At 45.8% G+C, this 12,992-nt stretch overlaps 1 long non-coding RNA gene across 2 annotated transcripts in view; it reads left to right on the top strand.

The window, feature by feature from the left end:
* Positions 1-2,279: 2,279 nt before the first annotated feature.
* The window catches only part of LOC126063241 (uncharacterized), a 75,046-nt gene continuing 64,333 nt past the window's right edge, over positions 2,280-12,992 (top strand). The window contains exons 1-2 of one of the 2 annotated variants that reach the window (XR_007514229.1): positions 2,280-2,374; positions 6,332-12,786. This is a non-coding gene — a long non-coding RNA (uncharacterized LOC126063241). Of the gene's footprint in view, positions 2,375-3,774; positions 12,787-12,992 lie in introns of those variants that run through there. The other variant, XR_007514228.1, reaches the window with a different exon arrangement.

Below are 12,992 nucleotides of genomic sequence, written 5' to 3' on the forward strand. Positions count from 1 at the left end.
ACGTTGCCTTTCTTTAGGAGGGTCACCAACACCACCACCACCATCCTCATCACATTCTTAAAAACGAAGCAAAATTTTGCATGCACATCTTTTTCTGCCTGAATCCTCCTCCTCACCCGCATCCATTGCTCTCTTACCTTTCCCTGCCTCATTCCTGTTCATCTTTACCAAGCCTGATTTTTGCTTCCAACCAAGAGTCACCTCCACTGGAGGCCTTTCTGGCTCCTCCAATCAGAGTTATTTGTTCCTCCTCTGACTTCCATAACGTTTCCTCCAAGGGTCTGTGTCCCCCACTTGACTTACTGTTAGTGCCTATTTACTTGATCATGTCCCAACTGGATCATAAGGTCCTTGAGAAGAGGACTGGTGTTTTATCCATCTACAAGGATTGTCCATCTACATAGGTTATATGTCATGTAATAAGTGCTCACAGAAGTTTGTCACATGAGTGAACATTTAACTTTTGATGGAGGGCATTCCTGAATTTTAAGACAATCAGGAGAAAGGCTTAGGTTAACACCAGACTTTTAAAAATACCTCTTTCACATAAAACAAAATGGACTTGTTAACTACAAGATAAGATGTTAGGGTATAAAAACTCACAACAACTTACATAATGGAAGGGCAGGAGAAACAGAAAAGACCATGAGGAATTTCAGGAAACTGTCAAATCTCGAGGATTCTGTCTTTGTTTTTAGGGACCTCTGATGAGGTTTACAATGCACTGTGACATGTATTCGAGGTTCATTTCTTGCCCCACACTGCTCTTATCTGGTGGCAGGGAGGTGGTGGTGCTGGTGGTGAATAGAAACTACTTAATCCTGCTCTTTTGGTCTTTGTCAACAGCCTTGCTTCATTTGCTCAGCTCCCCCCTCTATGGGACACATTCTCACTTTCTGTCTGCAAAGGTTAAGGGAGAAAAGGGACCCTTGAAAGGCTTACGTCATGGATTTGGAAGCTCTTTGCCATTCGTGGAGACAAGTCCCAGCTTCGCCTCCCAGCTTTGGTGGTGTTCATACTGGAGGAGATTAGTGGTGGATAGACAGGTGCCGAGGGGATCGGCAGCTTCCAATCTGTACCAAGAAAGCAGGGGAGAGAATTGATACACTGTAGGGTCCCATGTACAGTGCTCACATCTTCCCCAGCTAGGCCAGGTTTGATTCCTTTGTGGCTGACCCCATAGCACAACAGGACAGAGGTGTCACTAGGGTTGGTGTTACCCAGTGTAGCAACTCATGGTATCACCCTCCACCCCGTGGACCTCCTCCCATACCAGACCATACAGAATCCTTAGTAACTTTTTTTGTACTAATGTTTTTGATTTTCTCCTTCTTCCTTTAATTACTACTTCATTCTCAAAAAAGTTATTCAGATAGGTCCACAAATACTAATTACCACAATAGTGTAGCTAAAACACCAGAAAATTTGACGAAATCAGCAACCATAAAAACGCTGGCAGCCAAATTCTCATAAGACCAGACTTAATGGTCTGATTGAGACTAGAAGGACCCCGGTGGTCACGGCCCCCAGACCTTCTGTTGGTCCAGGACAGGAACCATTCCCAAAGCCAAGTCTTCAGACATGGATTGGACTGGACAATGGGTTGGAGAGGGATGCTGGTGAGGAGTGAGCTTCTTGGATCAGGTGGACACTTGAGACTATGTTGGCATCTCCTGCCTGGAGGGGTGATGAGAGAGTGGAGGGGGTTAGAAGCTGGCGAAATGGACACGAAAAGAGAGAGTGGAGGGAGACAGTGGGCTGTCTCATTAGGGGGAGAGTAATTGTGAGTGTGTAGCAAGGTGTATAGGGGTTTTTGTGTGAGAGACTGACTTGATCTGTAAACTTTCACTTAAAGCACAATAAAAATTATTTAAAAAAAAAAAGCCAGTAGCAACGAAAACAAAATTGCGTGCTTGTAGTGCGTTCATGTGAAATAATGTGATTCGAAGTGTCATTGTAATTGGGTAATAATGACAGCTCTGACCCAAGTTTTCTCAGCAGTTTTAAAATCTGTATTTAGGTTGGACACCTGGCCCATGACCAAGTCTTAAAAGATCCAAGCCCAGCCTCGCCAGCCCAATTCAGTGACCAAATCCAGGGCTCCCAGGGACCTTGAAGTCATCCAGCCCATATTCTAGCCTTTAGGTGTGACCACATTTACACCCACTTAGGGATTTGAGGTTCCCCTTCTATTTGGAAACAAGAAGTAAAAACCTCCCAGAGTAAATGATCTCATTATCATGTCCCATAATCCCTCCTCCTGACGCTGGCCGACTTTCAGGGTGCAGTGCGTGTCATCTAACTCATGTGTACTCTAACTTCCTAATGCTATTGGACAGAGTTACTCATTCTCCCACACATATGCACCGAAGGGGTAAGTAATGGCAAGTCTCCATCTCTAGGTTTTCTTTGACGTCTTCCTGTACTGGGCCAGTGCGTCCTTAGGTGGGACTCGTTTCCGCTTCCCCAGATGGAAGGAGCTGACGCTGTTCGAGCCAGGGTGGGGTACCTGGGTGGTGTTTGCTGATGTCGTTCCTAAATGTGTCCAGCAGCGGGGGCTGATTTTAAATTCTAACAGAGCTTAAAAATAGGGAATAAAGTAAACTTAACACAGCCACTTCCCAGGATGCCAGAGTAGGTATAAAAAATAACACCCATTGATTCCTTCTGGGGACTGCAAAAACACTGAGACCATAGTGGGATTCTGACATTTTAAAAATGTAATTGGTGGGGTGGAGGGATGCCAGTCCAGCCTAGCGCGGTGTCTCGGACATAGTAGATTCTCAATAAATGTTGATGAAACAAATGGATGAGGGTGAGGGGTTTGAACAATGCTTTGTCTGGGCAGGAATTTTGTTTCCATCTGGATGAACTGCCTCTCAGACCTTTGTAGGATCATGTGGTATTCTGGGAAAGCATTCCCCTTTAGACCTCAGGCAGACCTAATCCAATTTTAATTTTACAAGACCAAAGCACATTTCTCTCTCTCTCTCTCAAACGGCTGCAACAGGCTCAGAGCTGTCTTAAAAGAGGAATCTGGCTTGCTTGGGCTTTGCCAAAGCCCCAGCAGTTACACTGTGTCTACTTTCCCCCCACATTTGTAATCATTCCAGCTGGAAGCAAAGAAAATTCAGCAGGTAGAAAAGACCGGCTCCCATGCAGTGCAAGATTCTTCCTGGGTTGGGAGTCTGCCCTTTTGTTCAGGAGAAAGAACAGGGGTGAGAAGGGGGAAGCAGAGGCTGGGACTCCATGTTGCTGTTTGTTCGTTGTGGGATAATCATGGTCTTTTAGTTCCTGTCCTTAGGAAGGAGCTCCTGGATGGCTCAGATGGTTAAGCACTTGACTACTAACCGAAGGGTTGGTGGTTCAAACCCATCCAGAGGTGCCTTGGAAGAAAGACCTAACAATCTGCTTCCCAAAGGTCAAAAACAAACAAAAAAAAGCCGAACCTGTTGCCATTGAGTCAATTCTGACTCATGGCGACCCCATGTGTTACAGAGTAGAACTGCTTCATAGGGTTTTCTTGAGTGTAATCTTTATGGAAACAGATGGCTGGGCCTTTTTCCCCTGATGCCACTGGGTCGGTTCGAACCACCAACCTTTAGGTTAGTAGTCAAGAGCAAACTGTTTGCACCACCCAGCCTTGTAAGCCCTATGGGATGTAGTTCTACTCTGCAACACATGGGGTCGCCATGAGTCAGAATTGACTCGACAGCAACTGGGTTGGATTCTTTTCATATTCTTTCCTGGGGGAGGGGGTAGAGGTGGGAAGGAAGGGAGAGTTAGAAGGAAGCTGCTCTCTGAAAGTCATTAAACCCTGGAGAGAGGTATATTTCATAGAAAATGGTGAATTTTTTTTAAGATTATAAATCTTATAACCTCAAAACCAGTTCCATGCCCTCAATGCTGAAAACATTTCTCCTCTGGCACAAAAAAGCATCTTGGCATTAGACTGACCTCCTAAGGCACAGCTTGGGTCCTGCTGTTCTTTGAAGCCCCAGCACCCAGCATGAAGCTTGGCATGTAAAAAGCCCATTGCCCTCGAGTCAATTCCGACTCATAGAGACCCTATAGGACAGAGTAGAACTGCTCCATAGGATTTCCAAGGAGCAGCTGGTGGATTCCAACTGCCAGCCTTCCAGTTAGCGGAAGAACGCTTAACCACTTAGGTACTTAATACATGTAGGTGACAGAGAGAACATTTAATGAACAAGCAAAAAACATGCCGAACACCAACAGCTTCCTTGGATATGTGTGCAATTTAATCTTTTCTCAACGCTAAAAAAAGAAAAAAAAATTTTTTTTCTTTTTATCCCAGCTGTTCCCTGCCCCTGCAGCAGGCAGGCTATCTCTCCTAAAGCAGCAGCAGCTCAGACTTGGAATGATGGTTTGAAAAGGTGTGAAATGTGTTGAATTTCAATCTCTTTGCTGAAAGTAAATGGAAAAGTGCTTTATTGCTGCTCATGTCTCTTTGGCATGTCATGTCTTCAGCAGCTTCTCTTTAAAGGGAATTTAGCTTTCAGGGAATTGGGAGACTTCCAGGCTTTGTCTAAGCAGCAGTTCTCAACACTGGCAGCTTGTCAGAACCTTCTGAGGGGCTTTAAAAAATCCCGATGCCTTGACATCTATCTTCCCCCATCTCTCTTACTTGATCTGCTCATTTTATATCTCAAAATATATTGATTTGAGACACACTCTACACTTATCCTATCTTATTAACATGACAAAGAAAACCCATTTCCAAATGGGGTTACAACTACAGGTATATGGGTTAGGATTTACAACATATATTTTTGGGGGATGCAATTCGATCTTTAACCGTGCTCTTTTCAAGTATTATCTATACGCGATCATATTGACAACAGCAACTCAAAAGCTTACATGCAAAGCTGGGGGAGGGGGCAGTGAGTTTATGTTAATGGTGGTTAAAATAATTTGGAAAAAGATAGTGAGAATCGTTGCACAACTTGAAGGTAATCAATATCACTGAATTGTACATGTAGAAATTGAATTGGTGCCTGTTTGCTGTGTGTATTTTCACCAAAAATAAATAATTATTTTTAAAAGAAAAAAAAATCCCGATGCCTGAGTGGACACCAGACCAATTCCAGCTGAGTCTTGGGAATTGGGACCCTCTCAAATGTGTGCAGCCGAGGCTAAGAACCATTGTGCTAGAGTTTGAAAAGTCCCTGGGTGGTGCAAACAGTTAATGCCACTTGGCTGCTAAACAAAAGGTTGAAGTTCGAGTTCACCCACAGGCACTGCAGAAGAAGGGCCTGGCAATCTACTTCTGAAAAACCAGCCATTGAAAATCTTCTGGAGCACAGTTCTGCCCTGACGCATGTGAGTCATAACCAGTGGCAACTGGTTATGCTGGAACAATACCAAAAAAACCAAACCCATTGCCATCAAGTCAATTCTGAATCATAGCGACCCTACACGACAGAGTAGAACTGCCCCACAGGGTTTCCAAGGAGCGCCTGGTGGATTCGAACTGCTGACTTTTAGCACCAACTAACTGCTCCTCTGATTGCAATTAACAGTCAAACGATGGGAGAAATTCCAGTCCTCTGGATTACAGAATTTGATTGGAGTCAGCACTTTTTATTTTTGATGGTGGCCCCCACAAGCCAAGAGAACCCTGAGTCTTTAGATCAAAAAGTCATTTAGTTGGATGAAAACTGTATTGCTTTGTGCCAACTCATGAACTGAGGAGAGAAGTATTGGTACTAGGGAAACATGGTGGTATCTTTTAGCACACGGTTTGCGTTTTTATTTTCGGAATCCCCAGTTCCTAGAACGGGGCTTGCTATGTGGTAGATGCGCAAAAATGCTAAAACAGAGCAGCTGCTGTTTGCTGGGTACTTACTATGTTACATTCATGATCTCCTTTAATTTTCAAAACAACACGTGAGATAGGTCCTATTAGAGTCTTCGTTTTGCAGGGTGTGGTAGGCAGAATTAGAAGCTAGATAGCCCCCGAGGTTCCACCTCCTGTAGCGCAGGCTCTATATTATCTCCCTCCCTGCCGCCCGCTGACACACACACTTGAGTATAGGCGGGCCCGTGAATATGATGGAAACTCTGGTGGCGTAGTGGTTAAGACTATGGCTGCTAACCAAAAGGTCAGCAGTTAGAATCCACCACGCGCTCCTTGGAAACCCCATGGGGCAGTTCTACCCTGTCCTGTAGGGTCGCTATGAGTTGGAATCGACTGGACGGCAGTGGGTTTCACTTTGGTAAATGTGATGGGATACACCCCTGTGACTATGGCAAAGATGAAGGATTATTGCAGATGTCATGAAGTCAATCAGTTGCCTTTCATCAACAGGAAGCTTATATTGGGTGGGCTTGACCTCATCAGGTGAGCCCTTTAAAAGAGGATCTAGAGGTCAGAGACTCAGGACCTGCTGGCCTTGAAGAAGCAAGCCACCATGAGCTCTACAGCTGCAAGGATATGAATTCTGCCGACAACCTTGAGCCTGAGATAAGACTCTGAGCAGAGAACCCAGTTAAACCATGCCTGACCCCTGACGCACAATTGAACAGGTGGTGTCTTAAGTCTCCAGAATTGAGGTAAGATGTTTTACAGCAATAGAAGACTACTATACTGCTGAAGGAACCCTGGGTGCACAGTGGTTAAGTGCTACAGCAAGCTATGGCTGCTAACCAAAAGGTTGGCAGTTCGAATCCACCAGCCGCTTCTTGGAAACCCTTTGAGGCAGCTCTGTTCTGTTCCATAGGGTCGCTCTGAGTCAGAATCGACTTGATGACAATGGGTTTGGTTTTTGGTATAGTGGTGAAGGAATAATGATGCAGAGAGGTTAAAGGTCTTGGCCAGCGACCCGCTTTAGGAGCTGGTGGATTTGGCAGTCAAACCTTGATGTTTCTGACCCCATGCTGTTTAGAGAAGGAGCCCTTGTGGCACAATGATTAGGCGTTCGTCTGCTAACTGAAAGGTTGTTGGCTTGAACCCACCAGATGCTCCTCTGTAGAAAAGACCTGGTAATCTGCTCCCATAAAGATTTACAGCCTAGGAAACCCTATGGGGCAGTTCTAGTCTGTCCTATAGGGAACGTATGAGTTGGAATCCACTCAATAACACACAGCAACAACTGTTTAGACACTACTATTAGCTTATAACATGAGGCTCATCTTACCTCCCTATAAGCTATGAATAGGAACGAAACCAAGGTCGATTTCCAAGCCAGTTGATTCGTTAAATAAAGTGGGATTAGAGGCAGGAGTGTTGCTGGCAGATCCCACCCTTGGTTTCCACACACACACGGTTGGGGATCACAGCAAGAGATGTGGAAAAAGTGTCTTTTCCAAGTAGTCCCCTAAACTTCCAAAATTTGTAAGCTGTGCACAGAGGGCTGAGAGAAACTCTTTTAATCAGGACGCAGAGCACAAAGGCCAAGTCACTGAATACCAAAGAAGCCTCGAGAAACAAAGAGACACAGCCCTGCTCACTTGGCGACTCCTGTCTGCTTTGCTCCTGTACAGAGGACACCAGCCTCCTTTTCTGATCAGATCCAGAACTTACACCATCATAATTTGCAGAGGTCCCCTTCCTTAAAAAGAAAGCTAGCTTAACCTCCAATACCATAATTACGGTGTTGGCGAAGAATATCAAATATACCATGGACAGCCAGAAGAACGAACAAGCCTGTCTTAGAAGTACAGCCAGCATGCTCCTTAGAAGCAAGGATGGTGAGACTTCATCTCAAGTACTTTGGATATGTTATCAGGAGGGGTTGGTCCCTGGAGAAGGACATCACTCTTGGTGAAAAAGAGGGTCAGCCAAAAAGAAGAAGACCCTTGATGAGATGGATTGACACGGTGGCTCGAACAATGGGGTCAAGCATAACAAAGATTGTGAGGATGGCTCACGACTGGGCCGCGTTCCACTCTGTTGTACATGTAAGGTGGCTAAGAGTTGGAACTGACTGGATGGCACCTAACAATGACAACAAACCTTACTTCCAGTAGTATCATACATTGTGATCCAGCTTTTCCATTCTGTTAAAATAATGAGCGAGGGGGGAAAGACGGCTTGGGGGATTTGATTACCCTGGGCTGCATGTGCTCTTTCTGGAGGGAGCTGGCCATGCTTGGGGGGCCAAGGCCAACCTTTCTGGGGGGATGAATGTGTCCTAGTGGTGCGGTCTAAACGGGGTCTCCGAGAGCTAGTCACCATCCCTCCCCCATCTGGAATCATTCTCTCAAGCAAAGGCCAGAGATGCCCCATAAAGAGCAGGTCATGGGCATTTCATGTGAATTCTGCAACCGCTGGCTGATTAGGCAGACTTGGAATCAGGAGTCAGATGGACCCCGCTATGTGGCTTTGGGCAAGTCACTGAAGTTATCTGAGCTTTTGTTGCTATGCTTGGGCAAACCTCCTACCCCATACCCAGCCTTTCCTTCTCCCTCAGTGGAAGGATCCTGACTGATGAAGCAACGTGCTGCCGATAAAAACCATTTCATTATTTTTCAACTGGCTGCCCTTGTGCCATAGTTCTGACCAGTGAGAAGTGAAAGAAAGTTCGCTAGTGGGGAAGGAACATCTTGGAATGTCATTGCTTTCTTGTGCTCAGCTAGAATTTGCCTTTCTCTTTCCCCTTCACCCTCCTGTCTCCATCCTGCCAGAAGGTGGATGTGATGCACAGAGGTGAGCAGCCATTTTGTGAACATGAGGATAAGGAGAAGAAGAAAGTTATGAATGGCTTGGATCTCTGATGGCATCATGGAGTTACCTACTGGCCCTGCAGTGCCTTCCTCTGGATGTCATGTCGTGTGAGGGAAATAAACTTCTCTTTCTGTAGTTGGTGTTTTTTCTTTTCCCCCCTCAGGCTAAATGAAATTCTGTCTGCTATAAAACTCTGCTTCATAAGGTGTATCCTTCTCCCAAGTATTTGAAAACATTTGATAAACTGTCAAGCGTTGACATGTGCAAGGAATACTTCAACACATAATCTAAGAAGTCCTTGGTTGGCAAAAGTGGTTAAGTGCTTGACTACTAGCTGAAAGGTTGGCAGTTCAAACCCATCCAGAGACACTTCAGAAGGCAGGCCTGGTTCTGAAAGGTCACAGCCTTGAAAACCCTATAGAGCAGTTCTACTCTGCACACACAAAAGCAGTTCTACTCTGCACACATAGGGTTGCCATAAGTTGGAGTTGACTTGATGGCAATCGACAACAACATTATAATTTAAGGATCTCTTTCTAGAGCTATAATCAGTGTGAGAGGGGAAGGGAAGGGGCAGGGATGCTTCCCCCTGTCAGTACTGACTCATGGGAAGTCCTGATTCTGGTGAGGGGCAGAGAATAGGGGTGGCACAATGGCGCGAGCTCTAGGCTGCTAACTGAAAGGCTGGTAGTTCAAACCCACCAGCTGCTCCACGGGAGAAGGATGCGGCAGTCTGCTTCTGTAAAGATTCACAGCCTTAAAAACCCTATGGGACAGTTCTACTCTGTCCCATGAGGTTGCTGTGAGTCAGAATCGACTCGATGATACACAATAGCAACAACAACAAACTAGGTTTAACTAGAAGAGCAAATCACCTACCAGGCCTGATATGTCTAATTTTAACTGAGGCAGAGAATACCCAAGAAGGTTTTTTTTTTTTGTCTATCTCTGAGCAGCCTTTGCCTGAGGGGTTGTTTGAAATCTGAAAACCCCATAGGAGGTTGGGGTGACATGAGTGGGCTGTAGTCAGCATACACAACAGTGAGGTTGTACCCTGCATCGATAGATGCAAGATCTGGGACAAGAGAAGGATGGATCCATTTTTCTCTCCCTGGTCCAACCATACTGGGTCCCAGAATTCAGCCCAAAGGCCCAGCTCCAGGAGGCACCTGGACAAACAGGAGCTCATTCAGAGGAGAGTGACAAGGATGGTCAGAAAACCAAAGCCCTGCTTGTTATTTGGGGCGTGGCTGACGGAGGCAGGGATGATTAGCCTAAAGAAGGATGGGCCTAGTGGGGGCTACGGCAGTTATTTTCAAATATCTGATGGACTACCATACAGAAGGGGAGTCCCTGGGTTGTGCAAATGGTTAACGTGCTTGGCTGCTAACCAAAAGGTTGGAAGTTCAAGTCCACCTATAGGGTTGCTATGAGTTGGAATTGACTCAACGGCAACAGGTTTGTTTGTTTGTTTTAGAGATTTCTTGGAAGAAAGGCCTGGCAATCTACTTCTGAAAAATTAGCCATCAAAAACCCTATGGACTCAGTTCTATTCGGACACAAATGGGGTCGCCAGGAGTGAGAGTCGACTCAATGGTTTTAACCATACAGAAGAGGGATCAAATTAATTTGGTATGGCCCCACGGGGTGGAATTGGAGTCAGTGGTGACAGCTTCTAGCAGACAGATTTGGATTTGGGTCAATACGTGCAACACTAGCAGTGGTAGCTGCCAAAGACAGTGACCTATCTCAGTAGACGGTCCTGCTGCTGGTGGTATTTAAGCACGTATTGGACCACCACATGCTGGGATGTCATACATGGGATTCTAGCATACAGTCATGTGCTGGTTTCTTCATTCAGTTAATTAACGGATTAATTAAACAGTTATTTAGTACCTGCTACAACGACTCGATGGCAACTAGAAAAAAAAAAAAAAAACATGTTAGGAAGCCTTCGTGGTGTAGTTGTTAAGAGCTATGGTTGCTAACTAAAAGGTCGGCAGTTTGAATCCACCAGCTGCTCCTCGGAAATCCTATGGGGCAGTTCTACTCTGTCCTTTAGGATCACTCTGAGTTGGAATCGACTCCATGGTCATGGGTTTGGTTTGGTTTTTGGTTTACATGTTAGGCTTCACCATCCATCTGTCATTTCGTTGTACTGTGGTGGCTTGCATGTTGCTATGATGCTGGAAGCCATGCTACGGGCATTTCAAATACCAGCAGGGTCATGAATCGTGGACAGGTTTCAGCAGAACTTTGAGACTAAGACAGACCAGGAAGAAAGGCCTGGCAATCTACTCCTAAAAATTAGCCAATGAAAACCCTATGGAGCAGAACAGAACATTGCCCAATAGAGTGTTGGAAACTGAGTTTTTAATGGTTGAATGATAACATTTAAGGTGCCTTTCAATTTTGTGACTCTTTGGTGCTTTGAATCTGATGAGCTCCAGTTTGCTCAAGGAAAGCCCAGGCACAGAGATCTGGGATGAGTTGCACAAAGGCACACAGCGAGGAAGTAGCAGACCTTTCCTTCTCTCTGAGCCTTTGCTCCATCTGCTCTCCTTCTTTTTCAATCATCTGTTCCTTTCAGAAAAAAAGAAAAAACCAAGTCATGCTCTACTAGCCATCTGGCCTTGGTGAGCGTGTTTGGACAGGGTGGTAGTGACTCAGTATCAGTCTGAAAAACGTGCTTTCCCGACTCTGGACAAACTGCAGCAAGTTCTCCCTTTCATCTGCAGTCTTCCAGATCTCCCCAGATACCCTCAAGCAGAGGCGGGTGAAGGGCGAGGGATGTGGTTCAGCTTTCATACAACACATGGCTGTCTGACAGGGGCGTGGCCGCAGATTCTTCACCAGATACCGTTACCCCTCTATCCCTGCACCGAGATTCCAAAAATTACTGTGGAAACCACACAGCTCCAAGCAAGCCCACTACTTTCTAAACATTTCTCAATTTCTATGTTTTGTACACACACACACGCACGCACACACTCACTCACACTCCATTGCTAATCTTCACGTCCTATATCTATGGACCTTTCCTGCCATGATCTTTGGCTAGCGGACCCTGCAAGGGTTGAGGACAGCCTGGGCGGGCAGTGAAACGCTACCTCGCTTTTGCAGATGGGCATTCTGCAAGCTGTCCAGCTCCAGCTGCTGCTGCTTCTTTGTAATGTGTCAGGCTTGCAAGATGTAGTGAGAGAAAATTGCCAGCTGGGGAGGACTGTCTGACGCTGGTGAAAGCATCTGTTGGAAAGCCTGCTTTGTAATTTCCGAAGCTTTTCAGGGTCAGAAGTGGGTAGAAACCCCCAAATGGAAGAAAATCCTAGTAGTTTTCAAGCGTGAGGAAAATAAGAAACAGACAGGCTCGTTGGAGCAGCCTGTGGCTTCTGTGCTGCAGCCTCCCAGGGCAAATGTTTCCAAAGCTCTGTTTTCTTAGGAGCAAGCACTGACCTTCTCCTGAGGTGACTGATTTGGCCCAGGCTGGACCTTAAGTGTCCCTGAGTGCTGTAAACGGTTAATATACTCACCCTTTAACTGAAAGGTTGGCAGTTTGAGTCCACCCGGAGGTGCCTAGAGAGAAGGTCCTGGTGATCTCTTTCCAAAAAATCAGTCACTGAAAACCCCATGGAGCACAGTTCTACCCTGACACGCGCAGGGTCACCATGAGTCAGAAATGACCTGCTGGCAGCTGGTGGTGGTGGTGGGCGACCATAAGTGGGCAGGAGTGGTGCTCAACTTTGTCCTCCCCCCAACTTTGTTCTGTAGGTCTGGAGGTGAATTGGAGGGTGAAATGGGGCCACTTAGCACATTCTCTGTGTTAGTATTTTTGGTCATCTTTATCGGTCTTATCCACAGAGGTATTTTTGGCACCTAGAAAAGTTCCTGACACACAGCAGGTATTCGGCAAATATTTGTTGAATTTTCAAAAACGAACAGTGTTTGCAGAACTAAAATCCTTTTCTGCTTCTGTGTGAATAGGTCTCCAGGTAACTTGGAGAATGAAAGAAAGAATCCATTTTTGTATGGTAGGCGTGCTTTCTAAATGAAGGCCCTGGGTGGCATGAATGGTTAAACGCTGGCCTACTAACAGAAAGGTAGGTATTTCTCACCCACGCAGAGGCACCTCAGACGTAGGTGATCTGCTTCCTAAAGGTCACAGCTTTGAAAACCCTGTGGAGCAGCTCTACTCTGCATACATGGGTGGCCATGAATCTAAATCGATTTGACAGCAACTAACAACAACAACAACAAAGCACTTCCTAAAGTGCTTGTCACTTAGTTGACTATGAATGGTTGCTGC

Source organism: Elephas maximus, chromosome 19 (genome assembly GCF_024166365.1).
Source record: "Elephas maximus indicus isolate mEleMax1 chromosome 19, mEleMax1 primary haplotype, whole genome shotgun sequence".
Lineage (NCBI taxonomy): Eukaryota > Metazoa > Chordata > Mammalia > Proboscidea > Elephantidae > Elephas > Elephas maximus.